General features: G+C 40.9%; 1 long non-coding RNA gene across 1 annotated transcript; it reads left to right on the top strand.

Moving 5' to 3' along the window:
• The first annotated feature begins 652 nt into the window (after positions 1-652).
• On the top strand, positions 653-7652 carry LOC147019185 (uncharacterized). Its single transcript, XR_015062830.1, has 3 exons — positions 653-817; positions 6725-6814; positions 7563-7652. It is a non-coding gene; the product is annotated as an uncharacterized LOC147019185 (long non-coding RNA).
• Positions 7653-20000: the final 12348 nt, after the last annotated feature.

The following is a 20000-nucleotide window of genomic DNA, read 5'->3' on the forward strand; positions in this document are numbered from 1 at the left end:
TTGTTTTTTTTGGCCCTATATATCTCTGGTAAGAAATCACTTTAAAATTTAAAATAAACTCGTATCCAAATCCGGATCCGAATCTTCACCAAAATCTCATCATTACGTCGATTTCACACACCCAACATGTCGAACAAGTTTCGTCCGAATCTGTCGATAGCTTTTTGAGATATCATGCTGCGTATCATTTGTGGCCACAAATCTCAGTAGTGAAGAATCACGTGAAAATTCTCGTGTCAGGATCCAGATCGGCATCCTCAACAAAATCCAAACAGTTTGTTCATGCCACGCACTCATCCTTTCCACCAAGTTTTGTCCAAATCTGTCCATAACTTTTTGAGACATCCTGCTCACAGACAGACGAACACACAGACAGGGGTGAATACGTAACCTCCATCCACCTTCAGTGGCAGAGGTAACGAGCATGCCACTGCATCTCAGAGCATGCCACCCTTCACCCGTTTTGTTTGTGTTTTGATGATGGATGCTAATATGCCAGCACTATCTTTTGAAAAGTAGGCCATTGTGTGATGTTTCTCAGGGAAAAATCTCTGCACACAGTTGATTGTTTAATTAGAACTGCCTGTCACTTCCTCCAGCACCAAAATTGGAATTTATTTGTATTTCTAAAAATTATTTCACAAATTCTAATGACTTCTTTATGCTGTTGAAACACCAGAAGAAACTACAATCTCTGTACCTGACACAACAACTCAGCTGAGTTCAAGTGCAACAACTCATCTTGTACCTGATACAACAACTCAGATGGGTTCAAGTGCAACAACTCATCTTGTACCTCCAACCTCTACAGCGACAGGTAAAATTAGAATGGCATTCGGTAGAGCGCATATCTCTGCCAGGCTGAACAGATTACATTTTCTAGCCAACTGTTGGGCCACATCTGCATCCGGACCTGACCCAAAATCGAATTGGCTTGTTCTTGTCACCTTCCAAGCTCATCCATTAAGTTTCATCTGAATCTGTCTGTAACTTTTTTTAGATATTTTGCTGCATATTGTTGCAGATCCAACGTCCGTGGTTTCCAGGAGAGAGCTCCTCGGACCTTCCCCTGACTTCCGGTCTTGAGGCTGCCAGCCACGGATAACTTTGTGGTCCGACAGGTTGCGAGGCAACCGTGGCTGCTGGTTAAATTTACCAAAACTTAGCAGGGTTCTCACTTCTTGCCTACACGTTACCTTACTCTTCGCTTGCCAATACTAACTGCCACTCATCTACTTATGATGCACGGCCAAGCGAACTGTGGGTGACCATTGGCTAATCGCAGAGTGAATCAGTGGGACTGAACTTCCCGTCTAACTCCTCTTTTACACAAGTCGGACCAATGAAGGAAAGAAGGAAAGAAAGCAGGTTGTAAACGTTTAACATTTCAACAACACTTGCGTTTATTTGTAAAACACAACAAAGCAACATCCGTTCAGTGCACATTTACAATCAGAAATCATTGGGCATGGATTGACAAGGCAAAGAGAGGAATTACAAGCAAATATCACAAGTAAAAGGCTCAATAAAAAAGTAATTATTCTTAACACTTACAGAGCCCACTTACGTGTTCCTACCTCCGACTAAACACAAAACACGGTGCGCCATCAATCATCCGGAAAAATGTAGATATAAAGCAAATAGAGTGCAGAATCGAGCGTAGGTACGGCTCCGAGCTCACCTTACGCAGACTTGTGCAAGCTCATACAAACCTGTGAAAGTTCATGCACTCCTGCAATCTCCTGCAAACCCTTGCAAGATCGTCAGTTTGCAAACTGACGATCGTCATGCAAACCCGTTTTGCAGACTTTATCAGTGGGAGGGTCGGCTCTCGTGCTGCGTCAAGAAAAGTTGGTTTCAAGCGATTTATGGAGACCATATCACAACCACCATTAATATCGAGCGTGAAGGTCTCATCGGAGCATTGTATAACTTTGTATGGTCTGTCAGGTTACTGCAAGGGTTTTTTTTTTTTAACAACATTACACTGCTACTACATGGGTGCATGTAGAAAATCATTTGGGGGAAAAAACTGGGTGTGACAATAGCATTCATGTTGGTGTTGCATGGAGGCCCTTCATTGCTGAATTAAGTTGGTTGGCAAAGTCGGTGGTATCAGAGAAGGTGTCATAATTATCCTGGGAGATGAAGCGATACACCTTGCATGAGCTCTGCAGTGGAGCATCCAAGGTCATATTTTGGAGCAGCTCATGTACCAATTTAAAGCAGGACCATAGGTATGGCATCCTTCCAGTGTGTGGAGCTGTCCTGTGCTTTCAGGGAAGACTTGAGTTGATGGGGGAAACGTTCCACCATACTATTTGTTGCTGGATGGTAAGCATTGGATCACACACTGTCCGTACCCAGCAATTGAGTTAGCTCGTGAAATAAAACCTATCCGAACTGGCTTCCATGATCTGTAGTGATGGTTGATGGAACACCATAACGTGAGATCCAGATGTGGACAAAGGCCTGAGCAATGTTAGGTGTGCTGATATCAGCTATCAGTGTAGCTTCTGGCCAATGGGTAAAGTGGTCATCACAGGTCAGGAAATAGTGGTGTCGATTTCATGGTTGTATGTCCGTACAAGAGCCACATGGACCCTGTCAAAATTCCTATCTTGTGTTGAAAAGCTCCCTCGTGGTTTGACAGTATGACATTGGATCTTGCAGTGTTGGCGTTGAAGACATGGCCTGACCCAACCTCGCCAGTCAGCGTTGATGCATGGCCATACGTAGCACGCGGTGATGATTTGCTGCTTTGCTCGAATACCCGGGTGTGCAAGTGAGTGGAAAGTGTTGAAGACTGCATTATGGAATGCAGCAGGAACGAATGGGCATGCCTGTCTCATCGATGTTTAACACATGAGGGCAGTGTTTGTCCCTGGGAGCAGTACTTCACATAATGTAAGTGAACCGGTTGCAGACTGCAGACGGTGGAGCTCCACATCCTCCCATTGCGCTGCTGAAAGGGCATTAACATTTATGGTCATTATGTTGGTGGAAGACGATGGCAATACCTCAATGCATGAGAGACCGTCGGCCACCAAGTTCACGATGCTTTTGATGTGCCAGATGTTGGTGGTGAATTGCGAGATGTAACTGAGTCAGCGAAGTGTGTGAGGAGAGTGAGAGTCCGAATGTATGGAAAGAGCAAAAGTTAAATCTTTGTGGTCAGTCAGGACAGAGAATCGTCTGGCCTCGAAGTAATGGCAGAAGTACTTGATGGCAAAGCGAGTAATTCCAGATCAAAGCTGCTCTACTTGCACTCTCTTGGTTTCAGCAATTAGACAAGACTCGTGGATGCCGGACGGCATCAACAAACTGGTGATGCCACACACAACATGACCTCAGACATGTCTACCATCAGGTTTGTTGGCGCCTCTGGCTCCAGATGAATGAGGAGTGAGACATTGGCCATTGCGTCTAAGAATGGTGTGGAAGGCTGACAAGGTTGACTCCGACAATCGGAACACTTCAGAGTGCTTATCAGTTGCGAGTAACTCCTTCAGCAGCTGCAGTATTGTGGCTGCGTTTGGAATAAATCGATGGTGGTAAAAGTTGCCAAGGCCCAAAAACTCTCCCGGTGTGTGTTGAGATGACAGTAACAGGCAATCCCAAATAATCTGCACTTTCTCCTCAAGCGGATGGGTGCTCCAGCCGTTTACACATTGGCTGAGGAAATTCAACTCCCGAATGCCAAATATGCACTTTGTGGGATTGATGCCAAAGTCCTGCAAATGCATGAAGGGAGACGTACATGTTCCTGATGGTATTCTGCAATTGTGCTTGCGATTAGATTGCCATCTTCAGTGCCTATAGAAAGTCTACATCCCCTTTCAAATTTTTCACCATTTGTTGCCTTATCGCCTGGAATTAAATTACATTAAATCAGACTTTTTCTGCTCTGTGTACACATCTCAACCCAAATTTCCAAATGAAAAACAAATTCCACAAGTTTCTGAAAATTAATTAAAAACACAAAACGAGATCAGAAGGGCACTCGGTACAGTGCATACCTCCGCCACGTAATGCCTGATCCACGAGAACATTCCGGGTTTAATACATTTTTGAAATATCACGATATATCAGTTTTGGCTCCATCTCTCAATGGTGAAGAATCACTTTTTAAAAATCATAATTCTCGTATCCAGATCGGGATTTGGTTCTTCACCAATTAATTTGTCATGGTCACACACCCAATGTGTCCACAAAGTTTCATTCGAATCCGTCCTCAACTTTTTTGAGATATCTTGCTATATATCATTTTTGGCCCTATCTCTCGATGGTGAAGAATCACTAAAATAATTTGAGTAGTCGGATCCGGACCTTCACCAAAATCGAAAGAGTTAATCCTTGTCACACACCCAACGTGCCCACCAAGTTTCATCCGGATCCGTCCACTTTTTGAGATATCCTGCACACAGGCAGACAGACAGAGAAGGGTGAAAACATGACCTCCTTCACCCATTGGGTGGCAGAGGTAAATATATTGGTCGGATAAGTGTCCGCCCCCCTTACAATAACATTTGCAAAAAATTAGTTCAGGTGCAACCAATCACCTTCAGAATGGTAGGGTGGCAAAAAGGAAGCCATTACTCAAAAAGCTCACCTTCAGTCCCATTTGATGTCTGCACAAAACCACTCCAGTGGTTCTGAAGCCATGTGGCAAAAAGTTTTGTGATCTGACGAAACCACGATGGAACTTTTTGGCCTAAATGCAAAACGTTACGTTTGGCACAAACCAAATACAGCACATCACTCAAAGAATTTCATCCCTACTGTGAAGCTTGGTGGTGGCAGCATCATGTTATGGGGATGTTTCTCATCAGCAGGGACTGGGGCACTTGTCAGGATAGAAGGGGAAATGGATGGAGAAAAATACATTAAAATCCCAGAGGAATACCTACTGCCCCCTGCAAGAAAGCTGAAATTGGGACGGAAGTTCACCTTTCAGGCTTTTGGCATAACAACAACCCAAAGCACATAGCCAAAGCTACACTGGAGTGGCTAAATAACAAGAAGATAAACGTCCTTGAGTCGCCCAATGAGAGTCCCGACATAAATCCAATCGAAAATCTGTGGCATGACATGAAGATTGCTGTCCATCAATGTTCCCCACGTGTCTTGACTGAGCTTGAACAGTTTTCCGCAGAAGAATTGGCAAATATTGCCCAATCAAGGTGTGCAAAGTTGTTAGAGACCTATCCCGACAGACTCGCAGCTGTAATTGCTGTCAAAGGTGCTTCCACCAAGTATTAACTCAGGAGGGGTGGACACTTATCCAACCAAGATATTCTACTTTTATATTTTTAATTAATTTTCTGAAATTTGTAGAATTTGTTTTTCACTTGGAAGTTGAAGGTTACCATGTGTAAATAACGGTGGAAAAAGTCTGATTTAACACAATTTAATTCCAGGCTACAAGGCAAGAAAAAGGTGAAAATTTTGAAAGGAGGTGTGGACTTTCCATCGGCACTGTATATAAACAAAGCACAAGTGTAATTTCTCGAGCACTTGATCGATAAAAACGTTGAAAGGTTTTTGCGGCATTGCACAGACCGAACGGCATCTGAAGAAGCTCAAACAGGCTGAAAGGCATGGTGACCGGCTTCTTCGGTGTGTCATCTCGATCCATGTAATTCTGATGACACGCACGAGCAAGGCCGGCTTCGAAGAAGAGTGCAGCACCATGGAGTGTCGCAGGAAAATCCTGAATGTGTGGAATGGGGTAACAGTCTGGAACAGTCGCTGTGTTAATCTCTACAAAGGACCTCAATCCCCAGGTGTATTTTTGGGTACCATGAGCAGCGATGAAGCCCAATTCCTGGACGATAGTCTGATGTTCCAATGTTGTAACCGATTGTTAAACTTCTGGCCAGAATGGTGGTGGCTTTATCGAAACCGCTTCCACCAATGAAGCTCGTTGAGCATCTTGGAAGGGGATGGCTGACTGCGCGCTTGCAACTCCTTGTCCATCTGCTTGTCCTGCATGGTCAGATCACATTGATGTCACTAATTTAGTGTGGAAGAAAGTACATCCGACACGTTCGGATTCTGAGTCCAATCTTTAGTAAATCGCAATCGTCCAAATCTCAAACATCCCCTGCTGGGAAGCCCTGCACCAGAACCCCAATTCTGGAAAATACCCCCAATGTTGAAGCCTATTCACGTACTGTATTATGAAACAAAAGGCAAAATTATGCCAATACATTGGCTTCTCAATCTCAGAGTTCTTACTTTTGAAAAAATAATCCCAAAATGGTTATAACATTGGTGAAACCCAGAAATTAATTTAAAACATTTGTGATAGATTAGTGTGTAGCATGCTCATCATTCAGCTCTCAGCCTGACTTTTAATGCCAACAGGTTCTGACTGAACAGAAAACTGCCATTTTGTGTCAGCAGTACAATCAAAGTATGCTGCATCTCAGAGCATGCCACCCTTCACCCGTTTTGTGTGCATTTTGATGATGGATGTTTAAGTGCAAAGACTATCATTTGAAAAGTAGAGGCAATGGTGTGATGGTTCTCTGGGAGAAATCTCTGCACGGAGTTGCTTTTTAATTGGCACTGCCTGTCGTAGTTGGGAGGTCTCTGGTGCATACACAGCACAGACATGGTGGCCCAAATGGCTTCCTTGAGACCAAAATTGGAATTGATTTGGATTTCAAAAAATTATTTCACAAATTCTAATGATTTATTTATGCTGTTGAAACTGCAGAAGAAACTACAATCTCTGTTCCTGATACAACGACTCAGCTGGGACCGAGTGCAGCAACTCACCTCGTACATACAACCTCTACAGCCACAGGTAAAACTAGAATGCCACTCGGGAGAGCGCAGTCCTCCGCCACACTGAACAGTTCACGTTTTGAAGACCACTGATAGGTCTTATCTGCATCCAGGCTTCAATCAAGATCTACTTGGCCTGTTCTTGTCACCTACCCGACTCATCCATTAAGTTTCGTCCGAATCCGTCCATAACTTTTTGCAATATCGTGCTATTCTGTGCATCATTTTTGGCCTTTTCTTTGAATGGTGAAAATCACTTTTAAAATTCAAGTGTCGGGATCTGGATAGAGATCGTGAACACACTTAGTCCTTGTCACATAACCAACCTCTCACCAAGTTTCCTCAAAATCTGTGCATCGCTTGATGAGATATCCTGCTCACAGACAGACAGACAGACAGACAGACATTCAGGGGTGAAAACATAACTTCCATTCACCTTCTTTCGTAGAGGTAACGAACATGACACTACATCTCAGGGTGTGCCACCCTTCACCCATTTTGTTTGCATTTTGATGATGGATGTTAATATGCCAACACTATCTTTTGAAAAGTATATATTATTGTGTGATGTTTCTGTGGGAGAAATCTCTGCATGGAGTTGGTTGTTTAGTCCACACTGCCCGTCGTAGTTGGGAGGTCTCTGCTGCGTATTCAGCACAGACATGGTGGCCCAAATGGCTTCCTTGAGACCAAAATTTGGAATTCATTTGTCTTTGAAAAATTCCTTTGCAACCTCTCATGATTTCTTTATGCTGTTGAAACTCCAGAAGAAACTACAGTGTGTGTACCTGATACAACGACTCAGTTGGGACCAAGTGCACCAATTCAGCTCGTACATCCAACCTCCACAGCCACAGGTAAAACTAGAACGGTTCTTGGTTGAGCACATTCCGCCACCAGGCTGAACAGTTTACATTTTATAATCCCACAGATAGGATGGATCTGCATCCGGACGTGAACCAAAATCTAATCTACTTGTTCTTGCCATCTACCCAACTCATCCACCGAGTTTTGTCGTAAGCCGTCCACAACGTTTGGAAATACCATGTCATGGTATATATTGTTTTTGGCCCTATCTCTCAATGGTGAGGGATCACTTAAAAAAATTTAAAATCCTCATATCTGGATCCAGATTTTGATCGTCACCAAAATCATATTAATCTGTCTGTCACACAAGCAACCGGTAACTAAGCTTTGTCCGAATCCGTACGTATCTTTTTGAGATATTATGCTGCGTCTCATTTTTGGCCCTTCCTCTCAATGCTGAGGAATCACTTTTAAAATTATAGTCTCGGGATTCTAATCAGGATCCGCAACAAAATGAAATCAATTAGTCCTTGTCAAATGCCCAACCTATCCACCAAGTTTCATCGAAGCCCCTTCATAACTTTTTGGGATATCCTGCTCAAGGACAGACAAACAAAGACGTCGTGCAAAACACGACACTTGCAAAATCCCCCCAAAAAAATTGCCCTGAAAAATTATTGGTCATTGAATTAACTGGTGAAATATGCAATTCCTCTATAAATTTGAAGTCGCTCAGATGAAAATTGATGATTTTAGACCTTTGGCCAATGTTGAACTTAAAATAATTGGTGGTTGAATGAACTGACGAAAGATGCAAATGATCTTCAAATATGAAGTCAATTGGATGAAAATTGACAATTTTAAATACTTGGCCTATGATGTGACCTTTATACCTCAAAAACAATGGATGGTTGAATTCAGTCACCTGGTATGCAAATCCTGTTCAAATCTCAAGTTAATGGGATGAAAATTGACAATTTTAACTACTTGGCCTATGATGTGACCTTTAGACGTCAAAAACAATGGGTGGTTGAATTCAGTCACCAAGTATGCAAATCCTGTTCAAATCTCAATTTAATGGGATGAAAATTGAAGATTTTAAATACTTGGCCTATGATGTGACCTTTATACCTCAAAAACAATGGATGGTTGAATTCAGTCACCTGGTATGCAAATCCTGTTCAATCTCAATTTAATGGGATGAAAATTGAGGATTTTAAATACTTGGCCTATGATGTGACCTTTAGACCTCAAAAACAATGGGTGGTTGAATTCAGTCACCTAGTATGCAAATCCTGTTCAAATCTCAAGTTAATGGGATGAAAATTGAAGATTTTAAATACTTGGCCTATGATGTGACCTTTAGACCTCATAAACAATGGATGGTTGAATTCAGTCACCTGGGATGCAAATCCTGTTCAAATCTCAAGTTAATGGGATGAAAATTGAGGAATTTAAATACTTGGCCTATGATGTGACATTTCAACCTGAAAAACAATGGGTGGTTGAGTTCAGTCACCTGGTATGCAAATCCTGTTCAAATCTCAATTTAATGGGATGAAAATTGAAGATTTTAAATACTTGGCCAATGATGTGACCTTTAGACCTCAAAAACAATGGATAGTTGAATTCAGTCACCTAGTATGCAAACCCTGTTGAAATCTCAATTTAATGGGATGAAAATTGAGGATTTTAAATTCTTGGCCTATGATGTGACCTTTAGACCTCAAAAACAATAGGTGGTTGAATTCAGTCTCCTGGTATGCAAATCCTGTTCAAATTTCAAGTTAATTGGATGAAAATTGAGGATTTTAAATACTTGGCCTATGATGTGACCTTTCGACCTGAAAAACAATGGGTGGCTGAATTCAGTGACATGATATGCAAAACCTCCTCAGATTTCAAGTCAATCGGATGAAAATTGATTTTAAAAATTTGACAAAGTTGTTCACCTTGGGGACCTCAAAATCAATCGTCGTCTTGCTTCAGACAAACAATCATTTCCTGAATATCGGTTTCAAAATGTGGCATTTGGCGATGGACATACGATCAAACAAACACAGAATAACACACGTGACCAACCAATCAATAAATTTGAAAAATCTTTGATTTTCACAAGTAACAAACACAGAATCACAGAGCAGACCAACCAAAAAACATGCGAAGCTTCAATTTCCCAACGAACAAGAAAGATGTCACACAGATCACGACACTTGCAAAATCCCTAAAACAAATTTGACCATAAAAATACATGGTGTGTGAATTCAGTGACCTGATATGCAAATCCTCTACAAATTTCAAGTCAGCAGATGATGATTGATGATTTTAGAAATCTGACAAAATTGTTGACTTATCTTGATCTTTTGACCTCAAAATTAATTGGCTTTTTCCATATGACCAACTCAACCAGGTGGTAAAGTCTTGTGAAGATCGGAATAAAACTGTGACGTACAGGCGATTGATATACAGTAAGTCCTCGCTTTTCGCAAGGGCTGCGTTCCTGGAAAACCTTATGATAAGCGAAACTGTGTTAAACAAAACATATTTTCCCATAGAAACCAATGTGTTAAAGGGGGGATGTGTTTTTGGCTCGAAATTTTTTGGACATAAACACAAATAAACAAAACACACTCCTCGAGTCGTGGCGACTTACCCCGAGGCTGGAGGAACGGAGTTGATTGCGGTGGACAAGTCACACTTGTGGAGTGGCAGAATCGTCCCCCTCTTCACTTGACACTGTGCTGTCACTTTCTTCACCAGTGGGAACGGTCTCTTGGCAGCTGGTTGAAGGAGCATCCTGGATGGTGGACGGAGTTGGTGCTGCATCTTTTGGCTTGAAAAATGCATGGAGAGTGGGCTGGATGGCTTTCTTTTTCTTTGCTGCATAAAGTTCCTTGTAGCAACAAAGGGCATCATTAACAACAAGGCTAAAATCAGTGCTCCTTTTAAGATTTGGATCTTGCTCGATAAATTCTATGGCATTTTCAAACGAGCTGAGGATTTGGCTGAGGTTTTTCATGGTGAGATGCTTGGATGAAGGTGTCACAGCATCTTCTTCTTCCTCAAGAGCCCACTGCTGTTCCAACTCCATAAGATCTTCATTGCTTAAGGGTTCTGCATGAGACTCCAGTTGACTTCGTTATCAATGGATAAATAAATCAAACAGCATTTGTAAGTCATCCACGTCCTCTTCGTCAACCTCTTCAAAACCAGCCTCCTGCGCCAGGTCTACAATTTGACTTGTAATCAATGGAACATCAGCAAACCCCGTGAAATTGTGGACACACTCAGGCCACACTTTCTTCCACACAGCGTTCATTGTGGAGGCACTCACCTCCGCCCATGAATCCTGAATGTTTTCCAAAGCCATTTTTATGTTGTATGTTCGCCAAAACTCCTTGATTGATAGCTTGTCCTTATCAGTTTTTTTGATAAGCTGCAGCATGGTATGCTTAACATAATAGGCTTTAAAAGCAGCAATAACTCCCTGATCCATAGGCTGTAAAAGTGAGGTAGTATTTGGTGGTAAAAATACTACCTGCACGTTTTCACACCAGTCTTCCATTTGCTGAGGATGGGCAGGAGCATTGTCTACAAGCAGCAAAGATTTGTTGTCAATGTTGTTCTCCTTGGAGTACTTCTCAACATGATTGGAGAAGTAATTGATCACATAATCGTGGGTCAATGCCCTAACAAACTACGCGCTTTTTCTTGTATCACAGCGAGAGATAAAGGCATGCGACGTTTAGTTTGATCTTCTATCCACACACATAATAAACGCTTCATGTTGTGCATGGCATAATCTCTCATTCTCGTTAGTGTCGTTGCACTCGAACTGGTCGCAATCTGTGATATTTTCTTTATCTTTGCCGAACTTTGAACGATCGAATGTACAGTCGATGCAGCGATTGCTGCGCACGGCCGATTTCCGTTGTCCCTTCACCTCGTTCATGTCTTTTAATTATATCCAATTTCACCTTCAATGTGACAGCCTTTCGTTGTCGCTTGAAACGAGGTGTGCTCGGCTAAAGACTTGCGGGTCGCATGGGATTCATACTGGAAGGTATGCAGGTGAGCGTGAAGAGAATACGTACAGTACAGCATACAGTACATGCGCAGTAAAGTGAAAGTATGTTTATGCGCATCCTGTGAGATTGTTGTTTTTTGCAGGCAGTTTGAAACTTTTTTTGCATTTTTCCTTGCAATGACATTACGATAGGCATAAAATGTTTGCGATAATTGAAAAATTGGTCATTAAAACTAAATTACGAAAAATCGAAACTACGATATGCGAACTTCCGGTTAGCGAGGACTTACTGTATATATATATATATATATATATATATATATATATATATATATATATATATATATATATATATATATATATATATATTCATCTGAATTCAGTGATACTCTGGTATCCATAATTATTTGTCTTATAATAGGAAACCAATAAGATTTGTTGATGATTTCTCAAAAAGTTTTATATTTCATCACCTTTAGAAGTTGATTTTTAATTATTATTTTAATCAAATCTCTATTTGTGGTTTTTTATATCAGTATAAGGCCAGTTCTCAATTGAAAAATGCCCGTGTCCATGTTCCAATTCATAAGGAATGTAAAATCGAACACCCTTTTCTTGTAGGTATCCTTGAATGCAAAAATTATAATTTTCTTGAAGCCTTCTTGCTGTCATTTATGTCTCAGAAATATATGATAGATTAATATGATGACACGTAATACCACCCCATCTTCCTGTTGTTAAATCAGTTTGCATTCCTCGGCTTTGTATAATTATCCAATTTTCTTCCTTCTTTGTCATAAAAACTATTGCTTCACCATCATATAATTTCCTATTCCCCAAATCGTGTATTTGTTGTTTGCTAATTGTGCTTCCACATATCTCCTGATTCTTACCAAGAGGGTAATATTCTTCTTTATGACTGATTAAAATTGTGTAGGTCTTCTCGGTTTAATGAAAAAGACCAATTTTATCCTAAATCACACATTTTCCTAGATTTCGCCATTCTCATATTTCCTATACTTCCTTCTTTATAAAAATTCAAGACTAAGCAGATGATTGAATTTAAAAAGAAAAGGTGTATGGTTTGTTGAACCAGGTGTTGTGGTTGTAAATTCTACTTGTGTAACAAAACGTGCTGTTTTATTTAAGGAAATATATTTTGATGAATCACTTAATCTCACCAAGTCATTCGCGTCAGTCGTGCTTGGATAATTTATTAATTTATAAGCATTTTTCACATTAATATGTTTTGCTAAATGATATTTCTGTCGTTCAGCCTGTGCCTTTGTGTAATAATTTGATAAATCAATATCCAGTTCTTGGGATACACCAAAGATACAACCATCTTTTCCAACATGTCATTTAGATTAGATGAAAAATAATATCATTAAAAAAATTATTTTTGTTGAGAGAAAATAACACATATCGACATAATTGACCACAACACTTGGAATTTAATTATTGGTCTTGAAATGTTTGATAAACACCATTCTGTCAGAATTATATTACTTCAACAGGCGGTGGAAGACCACAACTATCAAAATAATATTTGTCTTGACGATTAAAAATACAAACCCAATGAGAACAGTTCTCATTATTATTTTCTAAGTTCATAATAATATTCTTTGTATTTTTAGACAAGTTTGTTAACTCATCAATGATACATATAACCACATTATCAATATTTAATTTCTTACAATATTTGACAAGTTCTAAATATGATGTTTTATTCTTTCCAAATTCTTTAAACCACTTGTCAATGCTCATTTATTAATTAGAAAGATATAATCCATTACCCCTTTAAATTAATTTTACACCTGCTTGTGCAATCGAAGAAGACATATCTCCAACCAACAATCTCGCTTTATCAGGTAGGCTTTCAAGTTTTTCAGCAAAATGTACAATAACACCACTTCCACCAATTTATTTCTCCAATTCTTTGTTCTCTCTTTCCAACTCTTTTTGAGCCCGGAGTTGAGCCTTCCTTTCGTTGGCAATTTTCACCGCTGCTGAAATACCACCCGCCAATGCTCCAGCCACACTTAAACCAGCAAATAAAGGAATTAGAAATGGGAGAAATCCTCCACTCGTCTCTCTTGTTGAATATTTCTTCAACATTGGTTTTGACATTTTAATGTTAATTGAGCCTGTATCATTCAAGATTTTCACCTGTTCTCTTGTGAGCAAAACATCAATTCGTACTGCTCCTTTTCTCTGAATTGTATGAACATTAATCATGCAAGGCCTTTGATTTTGAACACAATTTGATAGTTTATGAAGATTGATTTGATTAAGACACCCACACTTTACAACTCATTTATTTATCAAAAAATGTGAGACGAATCAAAACACCATGATCTGTATTAATCTGTAATTCTATTTCTTCCAAAAGCAAACAATATGTATGAACTTCTTCACTCTCTCTTTCAATGCGTTGGAAAGTTCAGGTTTAATTTCAAGATAATCCATGATTTTATTTATACAATATCTTATGTTGATATTTCCCTGAAAATGACAATCGTTAATAATGTAAATCATCAACCCATGAAACATAACCGTCATTTGTTCGGTCTCTTCTCTTGGAAGAAAAAGTGTATTATCACCCTCGTACGTAACATTCATTTCTCTTGTTAATCTTGCAAAGTAATTCATTTTTGATGTAATTTTGAAACAGTGATGTTCTTTTTGATATTTTTTATTTTCATTAATTCGAAGACAATCACAGAAAATGCATTGTTTATGAGCTTCTGACTCTGTGTTTAATCCCACTCTTTCACATGCAGGACAATTCTCAAATTTGTCATTGGAGAATCAGGGCATTCAAGAGGCTCAAGATCTAGTACACGATTCATAATTATAAAGTAAAACTTTACTTCAAACAAAATTCATCTTCGGTACTTTGATTGGTGCTTTCACAATCATCTATAAAACTACTTTCATAACTATCATTTGAACACAAACTCTCAGTGTCAAAACTGTCTTCTGTTCCAACAGAGATACGATCATCACTCTCATAATCTTCAAAATCTTCAGTTGAATCATGACTCGTATTTAATTTGTAGAAAAAAAAATAAAATAAAAAAAAAACATTACCATCTATATCTGCATACTTTTTTTCATTGACAGATTTAACTACTACATTTTTTACATTAAGTGGTAATTTTAAAATGGTCCTTAACTCCAACTGAATGAAATATCATTTCACCTGATATATTAACATCCTTTATGTCATCAAGATTTATATCTTTGAGGTTGTTGAAAAAAATACAAATTTATCCTTGCATATAACAGATGGTGTTATCTTTTCTTTCTAAAGCTTCATCCATAAGGTTTTTCTTTTTTGATACTTTTTCTTGTTTCATTGATTTTTCTAGTTTTGAATATATTGCCAGAAGGAGAGGAGAAACTTTTGTTCGAGCGACTTTAATTGATGTTCTTCCAGATTTCCTAAAAGCCCTTCCACTGAAGGAAATTGAAGAACTCATATAATCATTCACCATAATTGTTTTTATCCAATAGTTGTTATATTTATCATAATTCAATTTTACATCCTCAACATATTTCTCAGTATCTTTTAGAAATGCAGAGGTTGGTTAAAACTTGTCTTTTGTGTCTTGATACATTGTATTTATTAAGTAAAAAAGTTGTTGGATAAAATGGTTTTAAGCACAGATTCACCGATATATTAAATGGAATTTTCATCAAGAAAACTTTCGTTTCAGCAAAGTTTTGCTTTATAAATATGATGAAAGAACACACTGCGATATTTGTAATCACGAGTACGTGCCCGCACGTACCTAGCCGTACGTGCATGGCCATACGTGCATAAAAAACTTTCAAACCGCATGCCAAAAACAACAACCACACAGGCCGTTCCTTTGCTCGTGCGTGCCCGTACATGCCCGCACGTACAAACCAAAAAAAATAAAACTTTCAAACCACTTGCCAGAAACAACAACCACACAGGCCAGTCCTTCGCTCTCACATGCCCATACATGCGTGGCCATACGTGCGTGCCCATACGTGTGTGGCCGTATGTGCAAAAAAAAAAAAAAACTTTCAAACAACCACACAGGCCGTTCTTTCGCTCTCGTAAACGACGACTGCAATAGGGCATCATGTTTATCTATAAATGCGCATAAGAAAGATAAATTATTAGAATACAGTAAGTCATCACTATCCGGAAGTCCGTACGTTGTAACCCGTAATGGGGAATACGGCTGAGAATCTCTTCCCCAATGGCCACGTCTCCGCAGCAACGCGTCCTGTCATTGGTAACGAAATGGCGCATCGGCCACGCCTACGCAGCAAAGTGTTCTGTCATTGGTTTGGTAAATAAAGGGCATAACTTGGGAAACACTTGTCCAATTAATATAAAATCTTGAAAAGGCACATACTCAGGTCCCCAGCAATATAGCTGGCAAGTTTCAATTGGATCGGACAAGTGGTTGTCGAGAAACAGCGGTCAAAGACACACACACACAGACACACAGAGATTGCTGCAATTATAGAGAGATGAATATTGTTGTGGTTTCCACCCGTTCGGCGTGAGGACGACCGCTTTTCGCCAATTGCGGCCGCGCGCCCACCGGACGGGCAATCCAGTCGTAGCTTTCCGGATCAACGCAAAATCCAGCTACGGGTGTGTTTTTAAGCACACCACAACCTTGTCAATGCTCTGCCCGCGCGCTGCAGGATCCGATCGCCGAATGGTCGATTTACCTAATTATTCGCGCGGGCAGACTACCGAGAGGTTGCACCTCAACGGAACTTGCTCAGAAACGAGCCACTTAGACAGCTCGCTCAGTTTGCGATTGCCGAGCGGTGTATTATCGCCAAGCCCCGTTGGATCCGATTATATTATCGGCTATTAAAAGCCAGCTATTATTCCAAACGCAATTACAGCAGCTCAATGGAGGAAGGGACGCAACGAGCAGGTGAATATTCAACAAAAGGGGACATTTATTTAGAACACATGCATGCATGCAGTCAAGGCAATGGATGGGGGGGGGGGGGGTAGGGACACGACACGAGCAAAAAGACCCCACAGCCATTGTCTATTTATTATGTACATGCACTTATCCGTTCTACTTATAGGACAAGGCACCACAACTTTCAAAGAAAACCCCAGGAAAGGAAAGGGTAGAACAGGACCCGTAGGCCTTTAATGTTCCGCAGAGCTGTGGAGACCGCAGGAGCTCCGCGAGACCGCACAGGTTGGCTGCCACCCTCGTGGTGACTCGCTGGATGACCCTCGATGTGTCGCAGTCAACACGGCAGCTGGTGTGATGGTGACTCGGTTGGTCCGGGCCTTGCCATGCGGCCTGGTCGATCGGGCCAAGCCGATGACGCCTCAGAAGAGCGAACGGGCCTTGCTCTTTTAGAGTTGATGCTCTCTTAAGAGCCCGCTCACTCCTCGGCGTCGCTCGGACCGTCCCGGGGCCCGATCACCTCGGACCGTTATGCCGCTGGTTGGCGACTTCTCGCTGGCTGCCTCCAACGACCAACAGCCCTACATTGGACTCGAACCTCTCCCAGACTCCAAGGTCCGCTTCGACGAGCAACAGCCCTGCACTGGACTCGAACTTCTCCCGGACTCCAAGCTACGCTGAGCTCGCCGCCCCTCTCCTCAACTCAACTGCCGGCTTGGCGTTCCAGCGCGCCCTCTTATGGGGTCTGGGGGTGCGTTTTGGTCTTTTACCTATGACCTTTCAACCCCCCCCCGTGCTGGATCTGCCCCTTTTGTCCTTTTGATCCGATTCGACCGTGGAAAGCGGACGTGGCAGAAATCAACAGCCCTCGCCCCAACGAGGGAGTCCCCGCGTCTGTCGGCGGAGATGCCGCTCGTCCATGGATTGCCGTTGCTGGTGAAAAGATGGCGGCGTTTGTGGAGATGAAGGTGAGGAGATGATTTTGTCATTCGTAATGGCGAAGGTCGTGAGATGTTGGAGGTTATGGCAGAGGTGGTGAGGAGATGATTGTTTGTTTGCCAAAATAAAGATCGCAAAAGAATAACACGACCTCAAAGATGCACAGCCCGGCTCACGAATAATTCCCGTTCGACATCGGTGGGGAAATCTATCTGGACACACACTTTTGGACATAACTGATCTTCGGGGAACCTGAATGGTGTTCTGTGAATTTCCACAACCGTAACAATATAAATGTCACAAGTCTGAAGACGACGATGGCTCACGGGCGGTATTTGACGATGTAGATTGTTTCAGAAGTCAAGGATGAGACAATGTGATAATTTCTGACCGAGTTATAAAAATGATCAACATGATGTGGTACGAGTGACAGGTTAAAAGCTGCAAAATGTCGAAAACCCGGTTTCGTTCAACAACTTTAAAAATTTAACCTCAGCATAACATTTAAAGGTCACAAAACAATGTTGTGGACATGAAAATAAGGAAACAGGATACGTGCTTTGGCGTATTGGAGTTAGTTCGTCGAAGGTCGAAAACCCGGTTCGATTCCCACAACTTTGAAAATTTGACCTTTGTGAACTTTAAAGGTCAAAGGTCAAGGATTATGACCTTTGGTGCAAAACTTCCTCCGGAACATTCCAGGAACAATATAACGTCATATAGGCTATATGGCATTTCGCACTCATCGGATTATCCATACTTTGATGAAATCAGCGTAAAAACAAACTTGAAGGGGGCGCCACGGGCAAGGTGTTCGAGATAGAGCAAAATGGTTTCAAGACTTTAGGTGGGGAATGACCTCAAGATTATGCATAAAAAATATTGTCATCCTTGCTCTCAAAGTTTGGGCGGTCGTATGATTTTTATGTCAAAATTCGAAATTTTCTAAGTTTGTGACCTTGTGACGAAAATGAAAAATCGAGCTCTGTGGGACTATGCAGGTGCCATTGGGCTAAGCAAATACCGAACTTCCTGCCAGATTCGACAAACCCCTCAGAAAAGATGGGTTTTTATGTCAAAATTCACAATTTTCTAAGTTTGTGACCTTGTGACCTTGTCCTTGGCATGAAAATGAAAAATCGAGCTCTGTGGGTCTATGCAGGTGCCATTGGGCTAACCAAATACCGAAACCTCTGCCAGATTCGACAAACCCCTCGGAGAAGATGGATTTTTATGTCAAAATTCGCAATTTTCTAAGTTTGTGACCTTGTGACCTTGACCTTGGCATGAAAATTAAAAATCGAGCTCTGTGGAGCGATGCACGTGCCATTGGGATAAACAAATACCGAAACACCTGCCAGATTCGACAAACCCCCTAAGAGAAGATGCAAATTGAAATCGGCTATCCCCTAAAAACACAATTCACAATTTTCTAAGTTCGTGACCTTGGGACGAAAATGGAAAAAAAAAATCGTGCTCCGTGGGGCTAGGTGCCATTGTGCGAACGAAATACCGAAACCCCTGCCAGATTTGACAAACCCCTTGGAGAAGATAATTTTTTTATGTCAAAATTCGCAATTTTCTAAGTTCATGACCTTGTGACCTTGACCTTGGGACGAAAATGGAAAAAAAAAAAAATCGGACTCCGTGGGGCAATGCAGGTGCCATTGGGCTAACCATATACTGAAACCCCTGCCAGATTCGACAAACCCCTCGGAGAAGATGCAATTTGAAATCGGCTACCCCCTAAAAACACGTTTCTTTGGGCGTGGCTCCGTCCATAATGGGCGCACCACGCCCATTTTCAGGAAAACACAACGAGATCATGATATAAACCTCCCACCAAAATTTTATCAGGATCGGATCAAAACCCACGGAGCTATGCTCGGGACAGACAGACAGACAGACATACAGACAGACACACAACTATAACGAATATAGTGGTCACTTATTTTTTTCGTGAAAATATTTTTTCGTGAACCAATAACAAACACCTTCAAACCAACAAAGACACATTCAATCTTTTCAGACAAATATTTCCATTTGAACAAGAAACAAAGCATTGTGATTGATGTAATGTTGACATTCTTTTTAAAAATTATAGTCAACACCTTCAATCACGCAAACACAAGAAGAATGAAGAAAGGGAAGGGGCTACCAAGTTCTCCATTGAAAACACTGATGGGGCATTTAAAAACAAGGTTGTTTGACTTTGAAGACCCTGGACAATCTTCAATCATCGAAGCTGTTGATATGGTGAAACAAAGTATTGAAACTGTAATTAAAAACACATTAAGTGAAATGAAAACTAAGTTTTATATGGGAGTAAAATTGAATATGGTAAGACAAGAAGATGAAACTACTCCCGATATGAGCACAAACCCACACTTTATCTCATCATTTCAAAATTTTGTAAGATGTGATGTTCACGATGATCTCCAGAGAAAAGAACAAGATGTTGGTAACACTGTAGTAGGTCGTAGATTTACTATTACAAAAAT

The sequence above is a fragment of the Eptatretus burgeri genome, chromosome 10 (assembly GCF_056783735.1).
Source record: "Eptatretus burgeri isolate ZD-2024b chromosome 10, Ebu_testis_v1, whole genome shotgun sequence".
Lineage (NCBI taxonomy): Eukaryota > Metazoa > Chordata > Myxini > Myxiniformes > Myxinidae > Eptatretus > Eptatretus burgeri.